The 26465-nt window shown below is 35.1% G+C and overlaps 1 non-coding gene and 1 pseudogene across 1 annotated transcript; both read left to right on the forward strand.

Annotated features, from left to right (window-relative positions):
• LOC128174544 (multiple epidermal growth factor-like domains protein 10) overlaps positions 1–26465 on the forward strand; it is a 293920-nt pseudogene that overhangs the window by 121347 nt on the left and 146108 nt on the right.
• Trnat-ggu (transfer RNA threonine (anticodon GGU)) lies at positions 8505–8577 on the forward strand. The gene has a single exon. It is a non-coding gene; the product is annotated as a tRNA-Thr (tRNA).

Here is a 26465-nt window from a genome sequence, read left to right on the forward strand (position 1 = left end):
ACTGTACTGTATTAACACAATTTTTCTTTTAAATTATTCAAATAATACTATGAGAGGAAAAATGCATGTAAAAGTTGAATTTTACTAGTAAAAAATAATTCCACTAGTTAAAATTTGCAAGTGGAAAAAGGTAATATCAATCCCTGTTTACATATTTTTAAAAATTAACATTATATATAGACTTAAGTAAGGGACTATATTTTGTGGCAGAAGGTTTTAAAGAAGAAAATGAACAGTTTTAGAGTACCATAACTTAAGCTTCCTTAATTATTTTAAGTGCAGACCAAACTTCCAGATAGTTTGTCCATTGGTATATCTTCGAGTTGTTCCGAAATACATATTTTATCAGGGTTGTCTCTAAGACCCGGGAGGAGGGGAATTCCCCCACCTATTATGCCTTATTTACCCGGCTATTATTGCATTTCAAACACAATGTAGCTATAAGAAAGACCCCCCTGCTACTTTTTTATTTCCTCCTTCTACTTCCAATTAATTTTTAGAGAAAATTAACCCTGTTTTAACAATTTTTCAATATTTCCATTGACATATATTTGGCATATTAAACTGATATTTCATAAAAGTTAAGAATAAATTAACTCCAATTCCAGCTTATTAATTGCCATATCAAATTTTATATCATAGACCCATATGTTTGGTTTTCTTTTCTGACAAGTTTACTATAATTTCAGAAAAAGTTTGAGACTTTTGAATAATTTCAATGCATGTTGAATCATAATGGCTAAAAATAGTGTTTTATTAGTGCAAAGAGACTATAATATCATTTAGGTGAGAATTGTATTTGATGGCATGGTTCACTGCTATAAAAAAAATTACAAAGTGAGGCAATTTGCATTTTCAGTGCAGAAAGATCATATTAAATACTCCATAGCACCGAAAGAAGCTAGTTTATAGACCCCAAAATTTTACTTTGATATCCGTTAATCTATGCATGTACATTTTTAAACAAGAGGCCCATGGGCCACATCGCTCACCTGAGGAACAATAGGTATGATAAAGTCAGCTTAATGGAGTCATAATACAAACAATCTGGACAATGTACAATAATACATGTAGATCCTGTATAAATAAAATCCATTTTTCCCCCTTGGAACTCGGATAGCCCTGATTGCTGCCAATATTTACAAGAGCAGACTTTAATCACCGCTCCAGCACATATATAGGGACTCAAAGTTACGCAGGCAGGGATGACCGCACACCTACGCAACTCACAGGTACCAACGTTATCGCAAGCAGAGATAACGCAAGCAGGGATGACCGCACACTTGCGCTAGAAAGGCCAGAACACCAGAAGGGATGACCATACACTAGTGCTCCGCCGCAACCACCACCAAGACAAGCAGGTATGACCGCACACTTGTATTAATGCGATACAGGGCAGGAAAGACCGCACACTCTTTATCATAGGTTAGAAAAACACGAAGATTAAATAGAGCAGGGATGTCCACACCCTCAATCTCTCCGTACCTGTTCAAGTTTAACCCCAAACAGTAGTTCGGCGCAATGCAATATACACTGTCCCTATATATGTGCCCGCCTAAAATAATTCATAGTATCTAAAAATTGGAAATCAAAAATAAACAAACTAATCCGGCCTAACCCAAAACTACTTATGCAGAACAACTTATATACATTGAATATTTATTATTGTATAAAAATAATCATCACAATAATTGGTTAACAGTGGATGCATTAATTAAAATAATCAAGAATCAATAAATCAAGGGCAATAACAGGTGCGTCTTTTAACCCCAAGGAACCCCAAGGAACCCCAAGGAAACCCCAAGGAAACCCCAAGGAACCCCAATGATTGAAATTAATAACTATTAATACCCAAGGGGTCTCATTGGAGTTCACGAGTCACCTCTTAGTACCCCAAGGACACCCCAAGGAAACCCTAGGATACCCCTACGAACCCCAATGATAGAAATTATTAACCACTGAAAATCCAGGGGTCTCATTTAAATCCAAGGCTCACCCCAAGGTACCCCCAATGATAGAAATTATTAACTATTAATACCGAAGGGATCTCACTGGAATCCAAGGGTCACCTCCAAGTATCCCAAGGATACCCCTAGGAACCCGAAGGATACTCATAAGAACCCCAATAATAGAAATTAGTAACAAGTGATACCCCAGGAGTCTCATTGATATCAAGGGTCACCTCAAGGAACCCCAAGGATACCACAATGATAAAAATTGATAACTATTGATACCCAAGGATACTTATTGGAGTCTACGGGTCAACTATTGGTACCCCAAGGATACCTGTAGGAAGTTAGGAACCCCAAGGTACCCAAATGATACAATCTAATAACCACCCCAATGGTTTTACTGTAAAACATATTTCTAATTAATACCGAATGACCCAATGGAATATCATAAAAACATCTCTGGGTAACCTTATTTTTAAAAATACTTTATTTTTCAGCTTGTTACCATAGCAACAGTTTTCAATTTTTATTTTTGAAATCTGAATTGAAAAACCATGATAGTGTGTACCAAAACACAGATTTACAATTATCATTCAAATTAAAAGATAAAATCATATTTTAAAATTTCTCTTTAGTTACCATGGAAACACTTTTAAAAGATGTGTTTCCCCATAAATGTTTTACTTGAAAAATGACAATTTTGTTCAATAATTTATTCATTCCTAAAAGCCCCAGGTTATGTACATTACTTACAATAATATCTCTAATAAGCATTAAAATGTCATTTTTACATCTTTATGCTCTGTTACCATGACAACAGGACCACATAGCAACAAATAAATGTTGTTAGGCTTTATTACTTATCAAAATCTATCAAATTTTAACATGTTTAAAGTACGAAGATAATCAGTGACTATGCGTGGCCACCAAATTTTGATTCTTAAATAGAATTGATCTTAATATCAAAATCGATTATGTAAATTGACAACCTTTTTAACTGATCAACGATTAAAAATTGTTCATCTTGACAACACTATTAACAATGCTTGTGCAAGTTGTGTATACACATCAGGTATAAACCATCTTATAATTCAAACTGTTTTGAAGCAATATAGAGAATAGATGAATTCATCTTCTTAAGTCAAGGGTTTCGATCCCTCCACTACTCGGAGTATGCCAGAAGCACTTGACATAGAGAGATGAAAAGAATTAGGCGATGAAAGGAAGATATGATGGAGCAATGCAAGTTTTGAGGGATATTCTACTTTGAGTTCATTTGCAGATGTATACTAAGTTTATCTGACTTAAAGTACTTCACTACACCTTCAAATAGTTTCTCAAATCAGCAGAAAATTACTTGATTATGATAGAGAGCATGAAGGATAAGAAGTATTGTCAAATAGGTGAAAAAATGTGCGATTTTGGATAAAAACAATATTTAAAAAAATTTCTTTTGGTAAACATGAACAAAAGCCAGAGGCGGATTCGAACTCATGATCTGCTGTTCACAAGCCTGATACTTTAACCACAAAGCTATGACGATATACATCTGAATGGATTGATACAAAATTTAAAAAACATTATATCGCCATCTTGTGACTAGTGTCTTAAAAAGTATAAGCTTAGGTGTAGTGAAGTACCTTAAGAGGGCTGGATGGTCATTTTAAACTAAATTATTATTAATCTCCTTATTCGTAGTAGCTCTTGGACAGGGGTTAAAGGGCCAACATCACCCTTTACATGTAGACACAATGGCTTCACCATCACTGTTGCAATATATTTACCTTTACCTACATCTCCTTGTTTATTGGGGGTAGACAACCCTCATACCTACATCTCCTTGTTTATTGGGGGTAGACAACCCTTATGAAGTTTGGTTAGCTCCAATGGACTTTTTGTCTGGATTACAAGGGGAATTCAAAGCAAAAGCAGTACACAGTTTGGACCCAAGACAATCCTTATTAATTGTTGCTGAATTTGTATTGATTAATTATGTTTAATAAAAATGTACATCTGGAGAATCCCTACAGTAAATTGTTTATCAAAACTCAAATTAAAACACAATGAATAGTTTTAGCCCTTTTTCACAAAGATAAAATCTGAACTATTATATTACTCTCATTAACTTGTTTAGTCATAGACATGTAGGCCATTGATTGATAATTGACGATATCGAACAATTTTATTAATACTCTCTCTCTCTCCCCCCCCCCCCCCCTCTCTTCCTCTCTCTTACTTAAAATCCTTTAAAAAAGGGGTTTTTTTTGTAAGACAATAAAAAATTTGAATAAAATTACAAGGAGAAAGAATAATAAAAAGTATATACCAGCCTGGTTGTATTTGAGGTACATTAAACTTATGATGTGCATAAAAATCAAAGGAAAAGAGGATGCAAAAACTTGGAAAATATGTTTCAAGAAATGCTGTTTAAAAAACTGAACTTTTTTTATTTTACAACGATTAATAAGCAAGTTTTACAACTTATATTAATATCTCTCGTTGGCACAGATGTTAACACGAGGGGGTCATTGGTGTGGGAAGAAGCCGGAGTACCCGGAGAGAATCCACGTGTCCAAGCAGGCGACAGCTATACCCTATCACATACAACCACTGTCGATCAGGGGGATCGAACTCGGGTTGCAGCGGTGAAAAGCGTGTGCGAGGAGTGCTGTTTACTGTGCGAAAAAAATATACCCCCCCCCCCTTACATAGTAGAACTTTACATACTAAACTAAAAATAAGGATTAAAAAAAACCACATTGATTTATATCAACCATTTTAAGCTTATTATCTAAGCTTAAACAGATATCATCAGTAAATAACTTGTGTATAAAGACCGAGAGCTAGTTGTTCCTTTTTCCTAAACGGAGTCATTCAAATAATCAATGCATCTTGTTTTAGTTTATCAATTTAGGTAATACTAGGTACATGTAAATACCATACAATTGGAGTGTTGTTCGAGTACCTTAGAGTATATTTAAGGTTCTTCGGGTTGACATTTTTTTGAGAATGTCATTTTTTTCATGTGTGTTTATCAAATACTGGAAAGCAATTAACTTTTACTTGCGGGAAAGAATTTTTCAAGAGGTCCCGGGAACCTCATCCTCACAAATATTTCTTGCTAAGAATCAGTTCTTGTCCTATAGGTGTTAGAACAACACAGTTGTAGATTAAGGTTGATCGCAAAAATAAGTCACCATGGATGAGTTTATCTTAGGTTATTTGGGAAATAAAGTTGTCACAAATAGGCATTGAAAAACAATGCATATAAAGCATATGATGTATTATGGTCTCCAATTGAACCAAATTACACAGAGTATTAATGGTATACACTAAGTGCCCTGGTGTATCAAAGGTCATAAATGTATGGATGTATCATTGGAGTTCCATAGGGTTCCTTCGGATACCTAGTGATGACCTATCAAGTGTTTGAAATTTGTATTATTAGGGTATCCTTTTCTATGGTGTATTAAGATTTATAAGTCTGTTTTATTAGGGTATCTTTTAGAGTTTCTTGGGATTTCTGTGGGGTTCCTTAGGCTTTTTAGAGGTAAGTCTGGGATACCAATGAGTCCCCTTGGGGATCCATTGGGTTCTATGGGGTATCAACTTTTATGAATCTGTATTAAATGGTATCCTTTAAGTTCCATGGGGTATCCATGGGGTTCCGTGGGATACCTTGTGGTGTTTGGGATATCAAAAAGACCCCAAGGTGTATCAAGAGATATAAAATTGTGTTATTAGGGTATCCTTAGGGTTCCTTGGGATGTCAAAAATTATAAAATTTAAATTACTGGTGTACTGGTATCCTTGGAGTTCCTTGAAGTATCTGTAGGATGTGTAAGGGATAACAATGAGTCCCAAGGGGTATCAAGAATTTTAAAATATTATTAGGGTATCCTTGGGGTAATTTTGGGGTTCCTTGAGATATCTTTGGGGTTCTATGGTGTATCAAGATTTATGATTCTGTGTTGTTGGGTTATTCTTGGAGTTCCTTGGGATATCCCTGTGGTTCTTACAGGTGTGTCTGGAAAGTCAATGAGTCCCCAGGGGTATCAAGAGTTTTAATTTTGTATTATTATGGTATCCTTTGGGTTCTATGGTGTATCAGAAGTTATAAATCTGTATTATTAGGGTATCCTTGGAGTTCCTTGGATATCCATGGGATTCCCTGGGGTTCTTACAGGTGGGTCTTGGATACTAATGAGTCCCCAGGGGTACCAAGAGTTTAAATTTTTTATTTTTAGGGTATCCTTGAGGTTCCTTTGGGTTCTATGGTGCATCAAGAGTTATAAATCTGTATTATTTCGGCATCTTTGGGGTTCCTTGGGGTATCCATGGGGTATCCTTGGGGTACCGAGGGGTGACCCTTGCACTCTAATGAGACCCCCTAGGGTATTAATAGTTATTAAATTCTATAATTTGGGTTCCTTGGGGTTCCTTTGGGTTTCCTTGGGGTTCCTTGGGGTTTCCTTGGGGTTCCTTGGGGTTAAAAGACGTGCCGGCAATAACTCAAAACAGTAATACAAAAAGATTCTAATGAAAAAATAGCTGCCTGCTTCAATTTTATAGTCATATCACATGTTGAGTATTGCAGTTCTCAAAAAGATCCTTTACAATTGTTTATATATGGGATATTTAGCTACATCAAACTCTGAACCTTCTTGTGAGGCCGAAGAATTGTCCTGGAGCCAAAGTCTTAACAATTATAAAGAATCATCTTGCTGATTAGTTTCTGAGAAGAAGATTTTTAAAGATTTACTCTCTATATATTCCTATGTAAAACTTTAACACCCCCCCCCCCCATTGTGGCCTCACCCTACCCCCAAGGGTCATGATTTTCACAACTTTGAATCTACACTACCTGAGGATACTTCCCACAAGTTTCAGCTTTCCTGGCTGATTAGTTTCTGAGAAGATTTTTAAATATTTACTCTATATATTCCTATGTAAAACTTCGACCCCCCCCCCCCATTGTGCCCCACCCTACCCCCAGGGATCATGATTTTCACAACTTTGAATCTACACTACCTGATGCTTCCACACAAGTTTCAGCTTTCCTGGCTGATTAATTTCTGAGAAGAAGATTTTTAAAGATTTACTCTATATATTCCTATGTAAAATTTTAACACCCCCCCCCCCCAATGTGGCCTCACCCTACCCCCAGGGATCATGATTTTCACAACTATGAATCTACACTACCTGAGGATGCTTCCACACAAGTTTCAGCTTTCCTGGCTTTCTGGTTCTTGAGAAGAAGATTTTTGAAAATTTACTCTATATATTCCTATGTAAAACTTCGACCCCCAATTGTGGCCCAACCCTACCCCCAGGGGTCATGATTTTCACAACTTTGAATCTACACTACCTGAGGATGCTTCCACACAAATTTCAGCTTTGCTAGCTGATTAGTTTCTGAGAAGAAGATTTTTAAAGATTTACTCTATATATTCCTATCGTAAACTTCGACCCCCATTGTGGCCCCACCCTACCCCCGGGGGTCATGATTTTCACAACTTTGAATCTACACTACCTGAGGATGCTTCCACACAAGTTTCAGCTTTCCTGGCTGTTTAGTTTCTGAGAAGAAGATTTTTAAAGATTTACTCTATATATTCCATGTAAAACTTCGACCCCCCATTGTGGCCCCACCCTACCCCCGGGGGTCATGAATTTCACAACTTTGAATCTACACTACCTGAGGATGCTTCCACACAAGTTTCAGCTTTCCTGGCTTTCTGGTTCTTGAGAAGAAGATTTTTGAAAATTTCTCTAAATTTTTCATTAATTTCTAATTATCTCCCCTTGAAAACGGGTGTGACCCTTAATTTTCACAACTTTGAATCCACCTTGCCTAAGGATGATTTGTGCCAAGTTTGGTTGAAATTGGCCTAGTAGTTCTTGAGAAGATGTTGAAAATCTGAAAAGTTTACGGACAGACGGACGGACAGACGGACGGACAGACGGACGACAGACAAAATGTGATCAGAATAGCTCACTTGAGCTTTCAGCTCAGGTGAGCTAAAAATAACGGGTACTTTAGAAAAAATTTCAAAGACTTTTGAATGCAGAACCCAATGTCCTTAAGTAATTGTGGTTTTGTGAATTTGATAAATCCAACACTAAATATTATTAGATAAACATGGATCACGCAAGGAGTCGAAAGCACCTGGTTACGCAATGATAAATTCACTGTCAAGGACTTGTTTGATGCAAGAAATAGTGGTCTAAAAAAAATTATTATATGTCACCATGCAGGTTAACAGGTGTGTGACTGTCACTCTGTCAGTCAATAAATTGGGTCTCAATAGCTCAGTGGTTAGAGGGCTGGCACGGTACGCCAGAGGCCCTGGGTTCGAGTTCCGGTTGAGACCTGACTTTTCACCACCTGTTACATTTGGCGCCCAACATACAAATCCCACGGTCACTCCCTAAAACATTTCCTTAACTCGTAGAATTCTATTCATAAATTCAAGGACGAATTTCTACCAACACGGGGAGTATGTCACCAGGTTAATAGGTGTGTAACTGTCAGTCAATATATTGGCTAGGGTCTCAATAGTTCAGTGGTTAGAGCGCTGGCATGGTACACCAGAGGCCCTGGGTTCGAGTCCCGGTTGAGACTTTACTTTTCAGGACCTGTTTCATATATATTCCAAAACATGGAAATTACATTAACAATAAGGTATTTTTTATGTTGAGTGTACATTGTACACTCATAAAACTCGCATAACACACATTTTCGGCAGTCATGTCCTGCAGCATTCAAGACATTTTGTTACTCGCTCTGAAAACTGTTGTTCGTCCCGCACTTCCTAATTTTAATTAAATTTTGGCTGAAAAAAGTTAGGTATTACACACACTTTTTAGACTTTACAGATTACAGTGATTACGATTGGTGCATTAAATATGGTCTCGACATTTAACGACATATAAGAATGGATTCCAAAGGCTAGCCACAACCAATTATTGGAACTAAAAAAAACTTAGTAAGACTACTCTTGATCGGTGCTTCATTTGTTGTTGTGAAAAATCATGTCAATAACATCACAACTCAAAATACAAGAATTCTTATCAGCCCTTCTTCAAGGTAAAACTTACAAATATTGCAATGAAAAAAAATAACAGGTTATTGACTAACTGTAATATCAGGATTTAAAGTAATAAACACTGTTTTTGTAATTTCCAATATACAGTATGTTGTTGCATCACCCGTATTTATAACCCCTGAAGGTAAGATAGTCGCAAGTTATTCACCACAAGGTATATTTATGCAGTAAAATGTCTGTAAATTAATTTTGTACCATTCTTTCGCCAGTGAGTTTAATTTACACGATTATGTACTCAGAAGACTTGGTCATCTTCACTTCTCTTTCTGAGGAAACTCTGGCGAAGTTACCGATCACCACCGTTATCACTAAGAAAAACTTTTAGGGTCGGGGGGTAAAAGATAGGGTCGGTCGGGCGACAGGAAACAGGAATAAATTTTTTTTTGGCCTAATATAGGTATCTTGGCAATACAAGCTGTTCATTCTGACCTTATTCGTAGACCCTGTCTTGAAACTACTTTGCTTGCGTAGTAACACAAAACTCTCAAATTATTATCATGGTTTTGTTTGTGTACAATATATATATAATTATATATATGTATTCAACCTATAATCATAACAAATCAGCATTGCCATACATCCCTACCGCATCTTGCACCCAAAAATCACAAAATATTTTGTGAAGCTTGTATTACAGTTTTTTATCACTAATGAGCGAGCCATAACACATCAAATTTAAAGAATGACTGGAATAGCCTACAGCGACAGCATGTGTACCTGTGACGTCATATAGCACGTTAGGCCCAGAATCAACTTAAATGCGCAAAATTCGGTCGACTTTTCCATCAAACATAACCAAATTAAATAATACTTTTGCACAGTATCAGTATAACAGAGGAAATACTTATTACCTTCACGGCTTCAGCTTAGATCTGTTTGTCGAAGTGATGACTGTATGTTCAGCCTCCCGCCATGTACCTTCGGAAACCGACGGTTTTTCAAAAAGTTCCGAAATTTTATTTTCCATTACGAGCCCGATCTAATTATCCCGGTCATTATTCCAGTCGTTTTCACTATCAGTGTATTATGTAGTGCTCATTTGACCAAACATTATAAAAAGTAATTCTAAATATATATAGTTGAGAAGTGACATTCTCTCTCTCTCTCTCTCTCTCTCTCTCTCTCTCTCTCTCTCAGTCTGCATCCTTTTGCAGACTCTCATTCTGTGTAATTAACCGCAGGCTCCTGCGTTCCGTTTTATAAAAAACTTTTCTCTTCACGAAAAAACACGTGTGTACAATATAATCAGTGGCGTAGCTACCTTTCAATTTACTGTATTCAAAACGTCAAGTGCCTGTATTAACGTAACGTTATATTTCATATTTGCTGGTGGTGTTTTTCGGAAATTATAGATCAAGAATAGATACTTATGCAATATACATACTAATCATGACTGTACGGTGGATCTTTTCTATTTCTTTTTCTTTTCTTTTTTTTGCCAAAAAAAATCTAAATTGACCCCTAAAATCAACATTATTCTTTACTGAGTGTGTGTTTGTTTGGGTTTGTTGTTCTTTTTGTTTTTTGGTTTTTTTTTTTTACTAAAACAGCCTATATAAAGGAAGCTTTTTTCAGACACTATTAATGTCATGCTTGAACAAACAAAATATTTTCTTCAATGATCTGGCCAAGGCTATATAACGGATTGAAGGACTTTGCTTGATCAAAGTTGCGCTCTATATTTCCTATTAAAAAATGACTAAAACACCTATTTCACCATCTTCGCTAGCCAAGGGTTTTCGGTCCACTTTGCTCCCCATAAACCCTTGGCGGATTTCATTACGAAAACTCGGTGATGTGGTGGCGCTATCTAGCGAGCAACTTGAGTTGTGCCCCTTGCATATTTACATTTTAATCGAATTAAACAACGGGTTTTTTATACACTATGGCATTAATACAACTTGAAAACATGTTGACTACCGAATATCGGAACATAATTAACGATGCTATTAAATACGAATTAAGTTATAACCATGGGGAAGCACGGAATGTTTTATTCGTAGAGTTTTGTAAGGACCTGTACCGGGAGTGAAAAAGTCGCCGATTTATATGAAAGCTTTCATGCCATAAAACCCGGTATCTTTGTCGTGAATAATGCGAACCAAAAAAATAAAATAAAACAGAGCTCATTGAACCTTTAAAAGCAATAACCATAAGCAGGAACGAATATACTAACAGGATAGGCAACTTCTACATTCGCCATGTTTACTTCCCATGCGTTCACGCGAGCCTTGACAAGTTTGCAGAACTATGTATAATCCCAGTAAAGTATATAGGTTTTTAAAGCGATCTGGTTAGACCATCGTTGGGGAGGCACTGTACGCGAGAACTTGTGCCTCAACTTGTTAAAAGCACCGAATGTTTTACCAAAGATCACACATGTGTTTTCTTTTAAAGTTTATATTTACAAGCACTGCGATTGGATCAGCTACTCGCAGCTGCAGCCAATCATAAAACGGAGCTTGTCACCGAGTTTTCGTAATGAAATCCGCCAAGGGTTTATGGGGAGCAAAGTGGACCGAAAACCCTTGGCTAGCGAAGATGCTATTTCACCGATTAAAATGATTGAATAATAATTACAATGTACGAATTTATAATTGAATAGCTTTACTCCTTACGTCATACAAAGTTAGATACATGTAAATTGATGAAAAATATTTCTTATGATAAATTGAAATACATATATTCTCTTTCTTACTCGCTCCTATTTCTTGTCTACTTACTAGTATATCATTTATCGTGATTGTGTGGTTTAGACATTTTCAGCGTGTTTTGGGTTGGGTGGTTGGGTGGTTCGAGAGATATTTGAATTTGCCAGGGTTGAGGTCCAAGGCATATTTTCGGTTACTTAAAAAAATATTTTTCCAGAAGAAAGGGAGTCCCCCCCCCCCCCCACGACCACCCTCTTGATCACATCAATGTATTTCTGTTTATTTTTTCTCTTTCTATCCATACTTTTTTCTACTTTTTTCTGTCTCTGTCTCTGCACATCTTCTACTTGCTTCTCTTGTTTTGCTCTCTCTCTCTCTCTCTCTCTCTCTCTCTCTCTCTCTCTCTCTCTCTCTCTCTCTCTCTGTATGTGCATGTTTAAGTCTAAATATCTCTACTTACATGTATAAACTTCCTAGTACATGTCTGTGTTTCTCCCTCTCTCTCTCTCTTTATCTGTCTCTCTGCATGTGTCTTTCACAGTGTCTCTGTCTCTGTCTATCTATCTCTGTCTGTCTGCCTCTCCATCTGATTGTCTGTCTGTCTGTCAAACTCTCTCTCTCTCTCTCTCTCTCTCTCTCTCTCTCTCTCTCTCTCTCTCTCTCTCTCTCTCTCTCTCTCTCTCTCTGTTGTACGTTTTTTCACTAAACATTTCTTGCAGCTATTGACCTACCCTTTATGCAGATATTAACTATAAATCCGTACATAAGAATATCTCCCTATAATATTTTTAAAAGTACTATCCAATCAAAATATATCTTCTATCTTCTACCCTCTGTGCATCTGACTCTTTGTCTGTCTGTCTGTGTGGCTGTCTGTTTTCTCTCTCTCTCTCTCTCTCTCTCTCTCTCTCTCTCTCTCTCTCTCTCTCTCTCTCTCTCTCTCTCTCTCTCTCTCTCTCTCTCTGTGTGTGTGCTGTACGTTTTCACTAAACATTTCTCGTTATTTATCCAGCCTATTGATCTATAATATGTATTTCCCCTTCCTTGTCTGCCCCTGTGCATCCATCTAGCTGTCTGTCTATTTCTGTCTGTCTCTCTCTCTGCATGTTTATCTCTATATACCTCTACCTGTCTTTATCTCACTCTCTCCCTTTCTCCCTGTCTGTCTTTTTGTCCATATGCCTGTCTGTCTCCCTCTCTTTTGCTGTCTCTGTATCTCTGTATATCTGTCACTCTGTATAGCTATCTCTCTGTATCTCTGTCTTTCCATCTGTCTGTCTGTCTTTGTTAGACCATCTCTTTCTGTCCTGTCTGTCTGTCTGTCTGTCTGTCTCTCTCTCTCTCTCTCTCTCTCTCTCTCTCTCTGTATGTGCATATTTATTTAAGAAATAAGCTGCAATTCAAAAAGTTCATTAGAAATGAACTTGGTTGGTCAAGTGATCAAATCTTGTGAAGCCCAGAAGAAGGGCTTTTTAAAAGATTTGATCATGTACCAGCCAAATTAATATTTGGTGAACTTTTTAATCATTTCTGAACATCTCTCTCTCTCTCTCTCTCTCTCTCTCTCTCTCTCTCTCTCTCTCTCTCTCTCTCTCTCTCTCTGATGGCTGTGTATGTATGAAAAGCTCATCAGTCTCTAAACAATTTTATCTGTCTGATATGATATTTAATCCGTTTCTTTCTCTGATATGTTTACTTTAAATAAATGAAGTTATGAATATGAATGGTATATGGTACTGAATTGGACAATCTTTTATTTCTTATTATATATTTCCAGATGGCCTTTTATTTATAATACAGCTTAATTAGCATGCACAAATGTCAGCTAGGCAGGTTATATATAAGTTATATTTATGCAACTACAATAATTAATGTTAATTCATACATTATGTAAGATGATCAAAGATCATAAAAAACGTACAGCTGATTATAATTTAATCAAACTAAAATAAATTACAGGAATATAATTGAATATAGTTATTATCTAATATAAATTTTAATTTAAAACTATCACTAGCAACATTAATAGTTGTTCTCATCATTCCACTGTCTTGGTCATTATACACAAGCAATCTCTTTCTGTTTCAGATTTTATCTATATATTTTCTTTTATTTCATGTGTCTTATTTCAAATTTACATCATCCTCTCTTGGGCCCCCATTCTTCACTTTTTCTCTGTCCCTGGCTCGATAATTGCCACATGTGTGTTTCAGCAGAGTATCATATTTCTAATCTGACTGGGTTTTTGCACAACATTCCAAAGTGATTAAATTCATGAACTAGGCTGGTTTCACTCGACACAAAGAAGTGAGTTTCTGCTATCCCCCCCCCCTTCCCATGAAAAAAACCCCACAAATTCCATGACAATAGAATGCAAGTTCAAAGAAAATGTTCATTGATCTCACTAAATGTATGATATAAAAGATGGGGAAGGAAATCATTTAGGACTTAAATCATTCAAATGTACTATTTGTTAAGTTAATTTTGTTAATTTATATATTTTGAAAAAAAAATATAAAATTTAGAATTACCATAAAGCATTTAATCATACATGTAATTGCTTTAAAGTTTACAAAATCAGTACAGTTTATTTTTCATACATTAAAAACTTAACCCAGAGATAACAGTTCTAAGGCTAAGTAATCAAATCAAAATATTTTCTTAATGTACTGTGGAATCCAAAATTATACAATTCAAACTGAATTAGCAATTTAGGTTTTAGAGATATTAATTAATTAACTCATAATTCACCTAGAACAAGCAACATGCATAGCTGATGAAACATTAGTTTATATTTACATGGAAAAATAAAGGGGTCAAAATATACACATTAATCATCAGTGAAACTGTTGTTCTCCACATCTTTTTAATTTAATTCTCTTTAGTCTATGTTACAATGTATGGATGCTCTGTCTGTCCGTCTCTCTCTCTCTCTCTCTCTCTCTCTCTCTCTCTCTCTCTCTCTCTCTGTTTGTGCACATTTATTTAAGAAATAAGCTGCAATTTAAGAAGTTCATTAGATATGAACATGAACTTGGTTGGTCAAGTGATCAAATCCTGTGAAGGTTTATCAAAAGATTTGATCATGTACCAGCCAATTTCATATTTTGGTGAACTTTTTAATCATTTCTGAACATAAATCTCTCTCTCTCTCTCTCTCTCTCTCTCTCTCTCTCTCTCTCTCTCTCTCTCTCTCTGAGAAGTTGACACTGCTGACATGTGGAAAACAAATTCACAAGTATTACAGAGAAAAATGTAGAAGTTTTTACTGAACTTAAATTCAAGCAGCAAGAACATTCCTTATAGCTAGTAGATACAATTATCTGATGCAAAAATGGGCAGTATGCATGTGCATCTTTTAATATGACCTAGCTGACATAAAAATAGCTTACATTATGTTTAAATCTGGTACAATTATGAAGTGCATGTGCCAGCATGCATGGTTAAATTGACTGTTAATGATACTATAGTTCTGCCTTATCCTCATATTTTGATCTTAAAAAAATAATATATATATATATATATATGCATTGTACTTATCATCCACTAGACAGTCATTACATTTATATTCAATAATAAGCATCACTTAATTTAACCTGGGTGAGTCTAAGACAAACAGGATACGCAACCACTTTATGATGAGTTCAACAATTCCAACAAGCTCGTAAAGAATTCATTGTTCATGTTTAACAAATTAATATATATGCATCATACCATGGTCCCATTATGATGCTAATTTTTCTGTTATGAAGTTTGATAATACTTAATCGTTGTCATTTAATACCGCCTTTTTCAGATTTTGTTCTGTCACAGTGTAATTATATAAAATGTCTATGCCATATGACAGTTTTGTTGGTCATTGTTTTAGTCATACAAGGAATTATTTAAACATAATGTAAACCTGTTCACAATTCATAATGCTGCTAGGCATGAAACAGATGTAAATAGACTTTATATCATGAACAGAATATGTACATGTGTTCCTTTTCAATTTTTTAAAACTATATATTATATTATATACAAAGTACCATTTTTCATTATTGGACTGTATCACAAATGGTATACACTTCAGAGTCATCTCTTTTTATCCATTAGTACATGAACTAACAATTAAATCTTGTATGGTAACCATTTTGAACTAATTTTATTGTAGTATAATAACAGTGGGTATGATACTCTAACAAAAGAGTGTGTGGATATACATACACGTGCCAAAGTTAAAAATCACATCCAAGAAAATCAACATCATGTTTTACTCAGGTCACCTGTCAGTTCCCGTGTTACTTTAATATGTGATACACAACTAGTTTCTGTCTGTTCAGCTACATGTATATATTTGTGAAAACCAGCCTTTAACCAACCCAAATTCACACATATCCATCTTTATATCTAATTCCATTGATATGGCTGTGTGTCTCTTAAATAATACATGTTTTAGCACATACATTAGGTGCTAATACATCCAACTTTTACTTATAATGATCGAATCATGCATGTCCTATCAAATTTGTATGGGATGTACCCCAGATTCTAAAATGAAGAGTGTAATTTAGAATTGATTCTGGGATAGATCTTGAACACTACATTAATCCAACTTCACTTTTGATTGGACTTGGATAATAAATGAATTTCTCTAACTTAATGGAATTTGAATTAATGTCATAAGTCTTCGTGTGGATCAATATAAAAAAACATCTAATTGTGCATTAAATATTTCATTTCTCTAAATCACTTTCATGTCAGTGACTTCACAAAATTTAACCTTTAATATTGTCTTTACCAAGAGAAATCAAATTAGATCTAATGAACATGAAAATTATTCAAAGCTGTTTAATTAAATCGGGAAACTTCAATTGGGTAATTAAGAAGCTTCAGGATTCCACTTATCATACAAATGCATATGCTGGTAATTGAAAGAAAACTGTTTTCATTTGAATCTGAGTCTGATCTCTCTCTCTCTCTCTCTCTCTCTCTCTCTCTCTCTCTCTCTCAGTGAGAATACATTAAAAGATTATACATGCACTTTATCCCAAAAGGCTAATATAGGGGCACCAATAGGGAATTACAAGCTTTGTCACAGCCTTGGATTCCATTGACTATATCATGAAGTGATTGTGCATGTCTGTTTCATTCTACTGTAATCTTTAATTGATGAGATTGAAAATCCAAAAAAATCAGATAACATGAATATACACAATGTATATGTAAATACAGAGTTTCAATAATGTTCTGTGTACTGTGAGAAGGTCATTAAAATTTAGATAAAAAGTGTATTAAAACCTAATCTCTTTTGATCCTCACCATTTCCAATGATGTTATCCCTATACATTTACATACAAGAAAAGGGCTATGATTGTCTTCACCTTTTACTCATTACAACAGCAACCACATGTGCATTTCAAAAGTTATTTTACCTATCATATAAGGATTGTATTTTGTTCTGCATGCAACCAATGGTTATGTTCATGTATTGCACTTATATATCAAAATTTGAACTGGCAATATCATATATTGTTATAATTAGATATGATACATTTGTCCCCATCAAAGATGGTAGATGGTAGCCAACTAGGTTATCAATTTTAAGGGAGTGGTGGTGTCATACTTCTTGATACAGAAAGGTATGTAGGACCTATCACTCACCTGAGTAATATAGACTTCTTTATGTGTACATAAAAATGCAGTTGCAAATTTATCAACAAAATTTATCAATGTGGTTTTAATATACAGGAAAATCTCAATAAAAAAAACCCTTATAATCAGGATAGAAAAAAGTAAGTGCTGATAAAATTGATCACCATTATGCTATAAATTAGTGACTGTGACTTCTGTTTCCATATAATTATTAGTGGAATTTTAACTTATATGCTTGCTTTCTCAGACAAAACGTGGATAAAACTTCCTTTCTTGATAGGACAATAAAGACATCTTACATCTGAATCCTTCTTTTCTATTTATATGGAGTGTATTTGTTTCCTACCTCCCGAACTGGTCCAAGATATCCCCAGCGTCAACATGCTATTTTAAAAGTAAATAATAGAGATCTACTGGAGATCTCCGAACTGCAAACGAGCAAATTAGGATTTCTCTGGTGGCTCTTCATCCAACTAATTGAATACACCCCTGGTCTGCAGCATATTTCGCTAATATACATTTTATCACAGAACTTTCCCAATTTCACTCATTAAGATTAAAATCATTCACATCAAAACTGACCATGGTGTAAAAAATTATACAATTTTAATTATCTTTGGTAACTTCAGAGCATTCAATATCTGACATAATGATAGATTTTAAGTTATTTTGTTATGGATTGAAGAAAACATATCTTTTTAAATGTGTGTTTTTTTCTTTTCAGAATAGATCTATGTTTTTCAGGTTGAATGTCTATACTAGTACTGTACCGCTTTATCATATTTTCTCGAAAATAGGCTGATTTTCATTTTCTTTTTTATTTTTTGCTATAGATGCATGTATATGTATGTAGTGTACATGTAGCTTAAGAAATCCTAATGAAATTAATTGTTGCATTTCACCGTTGCATTTTTCGCTCTTTCACGGAATTTTAAGTGCAATGGTTCCAGTTGCCCCAGTGGAACACCATGTTGATGCATGCCAATTTGAAGAATAAACCTAATGCATCATATATCAATAATGGACTTGATTCCAAGCATTTAAGTCTCACCATTGAAATCGTAACATTTATTTATAATCATGTAATCGTTATCGTGCTCATGATAATCAAAAAGTAATCATGATTGTAATTACAAGACTTTTTTTTTCAAGAGTATTGTACTTGTAATTAGGAAAAAATGTATAAAACACCATCTATTCTATATGCCGCCATATTATAAGTTTTAACTGAAACCTCGTTTTCGTTAATTTATCTGTTTCTTTTAAGTTGGTGCTATAGAAACGCATTATTAAAAAAATATAAGTGTTGTTAAAAATATGAATTAAGAGAAATAATAACAACAACGCGTCGGCATCTTCATTTGACTTCATCTGACAAACACACAGTAGAAACAAAGTGGGATCGCCGTGACAGCACCAGCGCCACTAGAACATCGTTGACCCCGCGCTCAAGGAACGCAAATAATCGCAGTATTGACGCAGTGCTAAGTCGATTGGGCTAGCACAGAGACCTTTCGGGGTCCTTTGTGATGCCAATGCGTTTCTACGCACTCTCTTTGTGTATTCACGGCGTTTGAACGTGTTCACACTTCGACCCCACAAAGCTGTTGCTGTGATTATAGCGCACGTTTGGCGTTTCTTCTGTGTTCATTAAGGCCCTGTCACACCAAGCTGCGTCCCCACGGCGTGTTCACGGCGTTTGAAAAATTCATGGAATCGCCGTAGGATCGCAAGGAAAATTCAGAAAAAATGTACCGTTTTATTTGAAAATTTTACAAGTGGAGTCGTCACGGCGACCGAGGCGTTCTTACGGAGCTTCCACGGCGTGTAACTGCGTTTCCACGGAGTTCTACTTGGCGATTAACTGCGCTCTCGCCGAGTCTCCGCCGCGCTCTCATGGGTGCTAGGAGATTTTACCGCGCGTCCACGGCGTGCTCTGCGCGCTGACTGCGTGCACAAGACGTTCTCTACTTCTTGGTAGGCTAATATTAATTTGTACAATTGTATGGGAAAAAAACAAGAATTTACAACTAGTAAACAAATGATTAAAAAATTGTTTTGATTTTATGAAAAGGTACATTGTAATATTGAAACATAGTTACTTCTTAACAATTTGTGAAGGACTAGGATAAAACTTTTAGTAGTCAGGTCTACAAAAAAAATCCGATATTAGTTGTTAGAAAACATAGAAAAGATTTGAAAACATCAGAACCAAATGGCATGAATTCCATCGACGTCCATTGATAGGTCTTGGAACATTAGCAAATTCTACTTTTTACATAGTCATCTACATCCAGTTTGATAATTATTACATCGCTTGCTATTGTACAACAGCCATTATTCGAGTTTTCGTGGTCTTGATGACAACGCAGTAGAAACGCCGTGGGAGCGCGGTATAAACGCAGAAGAAACGTCACGAGAGCGCGATGAACGCAGCAACAGCTCTTTGGGGTCGCTGTGTGAACGCAGCCAAATGGAAAGCAACTTGTTTAAACGCTGTGGATGCGCAGTTAGAACGCAGTGAGAGCGCGATAGAGACGCAGTGAGATCCCAAAGGACTCCGTGAGGTCTCCGTGCAAGCGCAATTGACTTATCACTGCGTCTACACTGCGATTAGCTGCGTTCCTTGAGCGCGCCGACGGAGCTCTCGTGGCGCTGTTGGAGATCTTACGGCGCTGTCACAGCGACCTCACTACGCTTCTACGGCGTGTTAATCAGAACGCCGAGCCACGGCGCGTACTTTGTGCATGTTCAAAGTGCGCGCCGTCGCATGGCGTTCTTCAATGTTCAAGGCGATCCCACCGCGATGGATGAAGATGCCGTTGCGTTCTTACGGCGCTCTAGGAGACTCTACTGCGTTTACCTTGGCGTTTTACATTATTTAAGGACGCAGCGGGATCGCCGTGAGGACGCAGCTCCGATGTGACAGGGGTTTTAGCGTATATATGACGCGCCTCCAATATTTTTTTTTTTTTTTGCGTCAATCATACCACAAAAACTTGGACTGTTTTACAGTAAGCGTTATGATATTCTCAAACATGATGTTGATACATGTATAAAGTAGCATTTTTGATAATTTCACGACCTTCAACTACTCAAGGACGTACATAAAATTCATGCCATTTTTCTGATGTTACTAGTTCGTTATGTTTTCTAACAGCTAATAACGGTTATTTTTGCAGACCCGTCTACTAAGATTTTTTTCATGTTAAAAATTTCCCCGAACGTTATATTTCAATCATCTTATTTCATAATAAAAAAAACCCCCACAAAAACAATCTTTTTTTCATATTATATTTATAAAATTTATGTTTGTTTTGCGTGCAATTGTACTTATTAAAATTTTACATATTTTAAATAACCTTTTAAGTAAAGTTGTGCACGCAGTCAAAGCTCTAAACAGGCCGTGTACGCGAGGTAAAAACTCTTTGCACTCCGTTAGCGTAGTGCCTTTGGTGGATACTCGGCGAGAGCGCGGCCAATCGCCAAGTAGAACTCTGTCTCTAATTTCAACATACCTGTACGGTGTATACATAAATGTACAACACCTTCCCCAAAATTAAAAATTTCCTTCGATATATATTGTACAAATTTAGGTGAGTGTAGTCGACACGAGTTCTTGACGAGCTACATGTATGGCGATTGTTCGACGAGAACTGTACGAACGAAGACGACGTCGACCTATTACGACTTGACTATTCATTCGTTTGTTGATTGTCATAGATACTTATCTTTATGGTCGGTCAACGGTTCAGAGCGAGATTAACATAAGCCTTTTGGCTTGTTTTTCAATCTTCTATGTATCGTCATTAGAATATGTATGATGAAATTTACTAAAAAAAAATATTGTTTCAACTAAACTAAAGGTTCAGAAACCTATTCAAAAGAGGTAGATGCAGCATCCATATAATGAAGTAGAGAACAAATAAAATAAATAGAACAGCTTAATCGCAATGGCACTGTCGAACAGGACATGTAAAAATGTTGTACAGGAGTCTATATATGAAACTCGATGAATTTCGAATGCATATTGAGCAGAGATCGTATATATGCCCCCCCCCCCTCCCAGGCTCCACCACCACAAACATTTTCAAATCACTCAAATCAATCCTCAACTCAAATCCGTAAAAGAAAAGTGCATAAACTTGAAGTAAAACTTAAGGAAAGTTGGTGACGGCGGGGCAAGAACTGGCTAAGCTACTCTTAAAATATCAAACTCTACTTTTTCAAACGGCGAGAAGCGCCGACATATACTAGTAATACGAAAGATCGCCGATATGCATACAAGACTGGACGATATCATTTCAATGTCTTCGAAATTTGTCCGAGACTTCAAAACTTAAGGAAAGTTGGTGACGGCGGGGCAATAACTGGCTTAGCTACTCTTAAAATGTCAAACTCTACTTTTTCAAACCGCGAGAAGCGCCGACATATACTAGTAATACGAAAGATCGCCGATATGCATACAAGACTGGACGATATCAGTTCAATATGTCTTCGAAATTTGTCCGAGAATTCGAAACTGTTTTGGATTCTCGCCGCTGCTCGCCAAGCAGCGTCGACATAAAGATACTTTTATTCAAAATGCACAGAATCCTACACGACACCCGAAGAGTTATGGAGAGTTGAACTGTGACATTGTGACCGCGGGGTTTAGGGGCGTAAGGCTCCCTACATGTGGATTGGCCGCTTGTTAGGGCATTGGGCTCCTGTGTTAAGACCTGCTGCACCATCGTTAGATATCAAGACACTTAATGCATCTATAAGGCATCCTGTGTAAGGACACTAATTAGGATCCGGTTAGGGCCTTTATTTAACTATATAAACAATTTTCTGTTTTTATCCTTACACAGTCCTAACACAAACCAATAAAATACTTCTATATTAATAAAAACATTACATACCCTTTAAAAGTGAGTAAAAGAACGCAAATTACTATTACATTGCACAGACGGAATTGCCAATATTGTCCATCCATATATATGTGAAGTCTGCCATGATACAGTCTGAACAGAATAATGCAATTACATATGTACATAAACAATATCACCGTGAAGATCAAACAGAAAGTAAATGGATAAACGATTGTACAATTTGATTATTTTTTTAAATAAACAGTCACCCTTTTTTTATGTTTAATAGATATTAGCGGTCATAATTTTATATCAACACCAACTATGATTCCCTTTATTTCTGACGAAAATTCATAGCTCTGGAGAAACTGACAGGACTGAAATCTACACGATTGGTTGAAACCTTCAGTAACCAAGGAAAAATCACGGGCTACACGAAAAAATCATGTCATATCAAATTCAAATCGTATACAAGACGATTCTGTCTCGTTTATCTAACGTACTGATATACAATACCAATAATTTAGCTGATTTTTTTTCTTACATTTTACTATCAATTTACTAAGTTGTTAAAAGAAATATGTAGATATAAACAAAAATACATGTAAATTGCTTTCTTTGATGTATCGGGTTATGAAGGTAGCGATCATTGTAGAAAATGTTGCCATCTTCATATCGCACATGAATCATCAAATAAAGCATTTTATTGTTTAATTAAACTTAATTAATGGTATAAGGAGTAAAACAGAAATCTTTAGCTAAAACGTTAATTATGCAAAACTTTGCATTCTAAAAAAAAAGCAATTCATTGTCAATTCTGTTACAAGTACATAAGTTAAAGTAATATTCACTTCTCTGAAGTTCCTACATCCACAGAAAGGTGATGATTTGTAGTTTTGCAAAGAAATATTTTTCTTATTTTACTAGACAACAATAAAATGTATCGTTCACATTAAAAATTTGTGTTATAAATTGTATACAAGTCTTTCATAAAAAATGTAATTGGAGTCTTTAGAAAAAATTAGAAACTCTTCTTCATATGCATGGAGGAATTAATAAAGAATATAAAAATATTTACTGCCCCCACCCCCCTCTCCTGGAGGTATGTAAACAACTCGACCGATTACATCTTTGTCAGTGTTAAACAAAACCCTGTTTTACTTTATCACATATTAATATGTTTTTAGAAATCTTTGAAAGCTACAATTATCCCTCCCGATCGAATGTTCGAAAGTCTGCATCTACATGTATTTTTCAGAAAAAAATGAAATATATACATTACCTTGAAAAGACGCGACTCACAGTAATTAATTTCCTCTATTAAATTTTTTTTAGTTTATATGCAAAATAAAAATGTTGGTTTTAAAAAAAAATTAAAATGAAAATTTTGAATCAGCAAATTTGGATATATCGTACATATATCGAACAAAGCCCTCGAGAATCCTTGTATCATTGAAAATGACTGAAATGAATTAAGACTTTTGAAAGAATTCAATTTTTGTGAAATAAATACGTTTATGTACTAAACACTCGTCAGATGAAATTTAAATGCTAATATCTTGATGTGTATGTCGAATCACATTCCCTGTATAAGCATTTACGTGCAGGTTCCCGTCGGATATGGATAACAATTCCATTAAATATAAAAAAAAATATTCATTCCATTATATATGATATTGTGAATGTCTATCGAAAATATACTCAATTGAATTATCAATGGGTATGCCTATGACATCGATACTTCCTTTTCTTAATTGCCGATGTTGTCTCACTCTTATATAAACTTGGGGTCAGGGGCCCGTTTCACAAAGCACACTTTTCCTAAGTTCATTACCATTCAAGTCGTATCTTACTAAATTCCTTAGTTATCTCTTAACTTTAAGGCAGGTAAATCGATGTTTTATGACCAAACTTAACATGGCGACTGTTTATGTAACATTGAAAAGAGTTATAGGGACATAACATTGATCAAAAATATACTAGAATACACATATCAGTAAGACCTTTTCACTTGACTTCTTAATTGGAAACTTCAGAACAATCAAGATAAACACATTTCTTCAATTGATTTCATTAGTGTATGTTCAGATACATGTATACATGTACATTTATTAGATATCACCATTTGGTGAAAATTTATATTTTTTTTAAAATTATCTGATCGCACGCGCAGGTAGATGTGGGAGTAGTTATATACAGCACATGCACTGATAATGACTAAATAATACATGCCCAAATATCGCTGATCCCTTTGATAAAAACAGATTCAATCACAAAATAAATACTCATTTAAAGAATGACTAGACGATTTGCCCGATCCCTCAATGAAATTAACTTTTCTTTTTTCGTGAGAAATTTTAGTAGGTATTTTCTTTTTAAGGGTTGAGGGATCATCTGATTTTTTGTCGGGGGAGGGGATTGTATGGGTGACGGGAAGGTAGTTTAGGATTGTCAATGCTACATGCGTATCCTCCATAAAATCAACCTTTAAAAAAATCTACGTTTCATTGTTATTAGCTCAAAAGTCACATCTCTTCATTCTAAATCCTTCTTGTGACTGCATGTGACTATTGTATTCTATTTTGGATAATGTCATATGATATGATAAAATCATAAAATCAGGATTTCTCAGCGAACTTTAGTTTACTATATGTTAACACGGGCTTTTTTTTTTTTTATAATGGACCAACTAGACAAAAAAATTCATATTTAAAGAAAAAACAGGAATTCTAGCAGTAACCAATGTTTTCAACTGATTCATACTATTATATCCAAATTATTATGATACTTCGATCGATCAATGCATTCTTTCTTAAAACCAGCAAATGCTGTAATTTTCAAAGAATATTCGGGTGCATTACGTTATTTCCATCTACTTGTGTATGTATGTGGATGGTAAAATAAAATACAAACTACAAGTACTCTTTACACTCTATTGACACAATTTACTTTTTAGAGATGTTTCCATGTGAATAAGAGAATGAATTTTCACATTCACTAATAAAGTGTATGATGGGTATTAATTTAGAATTAACAATATAATATGAAGTTGGCTTACAAGATAGTGTGACCCACGGAAAATGTACAAGTCGATCGGTATTCGTTTTAACTTCAATTATCTTGGTATAACTTTGAATTTTAATGGCAGTTTTCATAAAACGCAAAGCGTTTTAGCATCACAAAGTAGAAAAGCGATGCATTGTTTATTGTCCAAAATGAAGCCATTACAATTGAATGTTAATACAAAATTGTCACTGTTTGATACATATATTGGTAGCATAGTACATTATGGTTGTGAATTATGGGGACAGCAACCAGCAAGTGAATTAGAAAATATACATTTACATTTTTGTAAGAAGTTATTATGTGTTAAGAAAAGTGTTACATCAATGATGGTATTTTGAATTGGGTCGTAAACCACTGCAGTTGGATAGAAATTATAGAATGTTGAAATATTGGATAAAGTTAAAGAAAAGTGATAATACTATTTTAAGCAATATCTACCAAGATATGGTAAATGAATATGAAACACAGTTAGCCTCTAATTGTTGGCTCTCATACATAAAACAATTGAATAACAATTTAGGTTTTGGATATATATGGAACTGTAAAGAACAATTTAATGAACATGTATACCTACACGAAGTGAAGCAGAGGTTGACCGACATGTTTATACAAGAAGGACATGGCTACTTTGAAAATTCTCCTAAATGTATAATGTATAAGCACTTATGTAATAATTTTGAAGTACAAGAATATTTAACAAAACCAATACCAACTGTATATGTTCAATTTATAAGTAAATACCGTTTATCCTCTCATAAACTCGAGATTGAGCGTTGCAGATTTTATAATATCCATAGAAATGAGAGAGTTTGTAAACTATGTTCACTATCACATGTACAGATTGAAGATGAGTTTCATTTTATTTTAATCTGTCCATTTTATAAGGAAATAAGAAAGTTGTATGTAAAAAAATATTATAATGAAAAGCCTTCTGTTTTTAAACTTATTCAATTACTTTCAACAAAGAATATCAAAGAGTTGTGCAATTTGGGAAAATACCTATATAAATGCTCAAAATTACGATAAAATTTTAAATAGTTTTTGTTTTGATAATTTACTCTTCATTATCCTGTTTACTTCCGTCATGTACATTTTGCAGACTGCTATGTGCACACGCAGTCTAATACAAGATTGTGATGGTCTTTCTTTTTTGTTTTTGTTTTTTTTAAATGTTTTCATATGTTTGTTCACTTATGTATA

The sequence above is a fragment of the Crassostrea angulata genome, chromosome 2 (assembly GCF_025612915.1).
Source record: "Crassostrea angulata isolate pt1a10 chromosome 2, ASM2561291v2, whole genome shotgun sequence".
Lineage (NCBI taxonomy): Eukaryota > Metazoa > Mollusca > Bivalvia > Ostreida > Ostreidae > Magallana > Magallana angulata.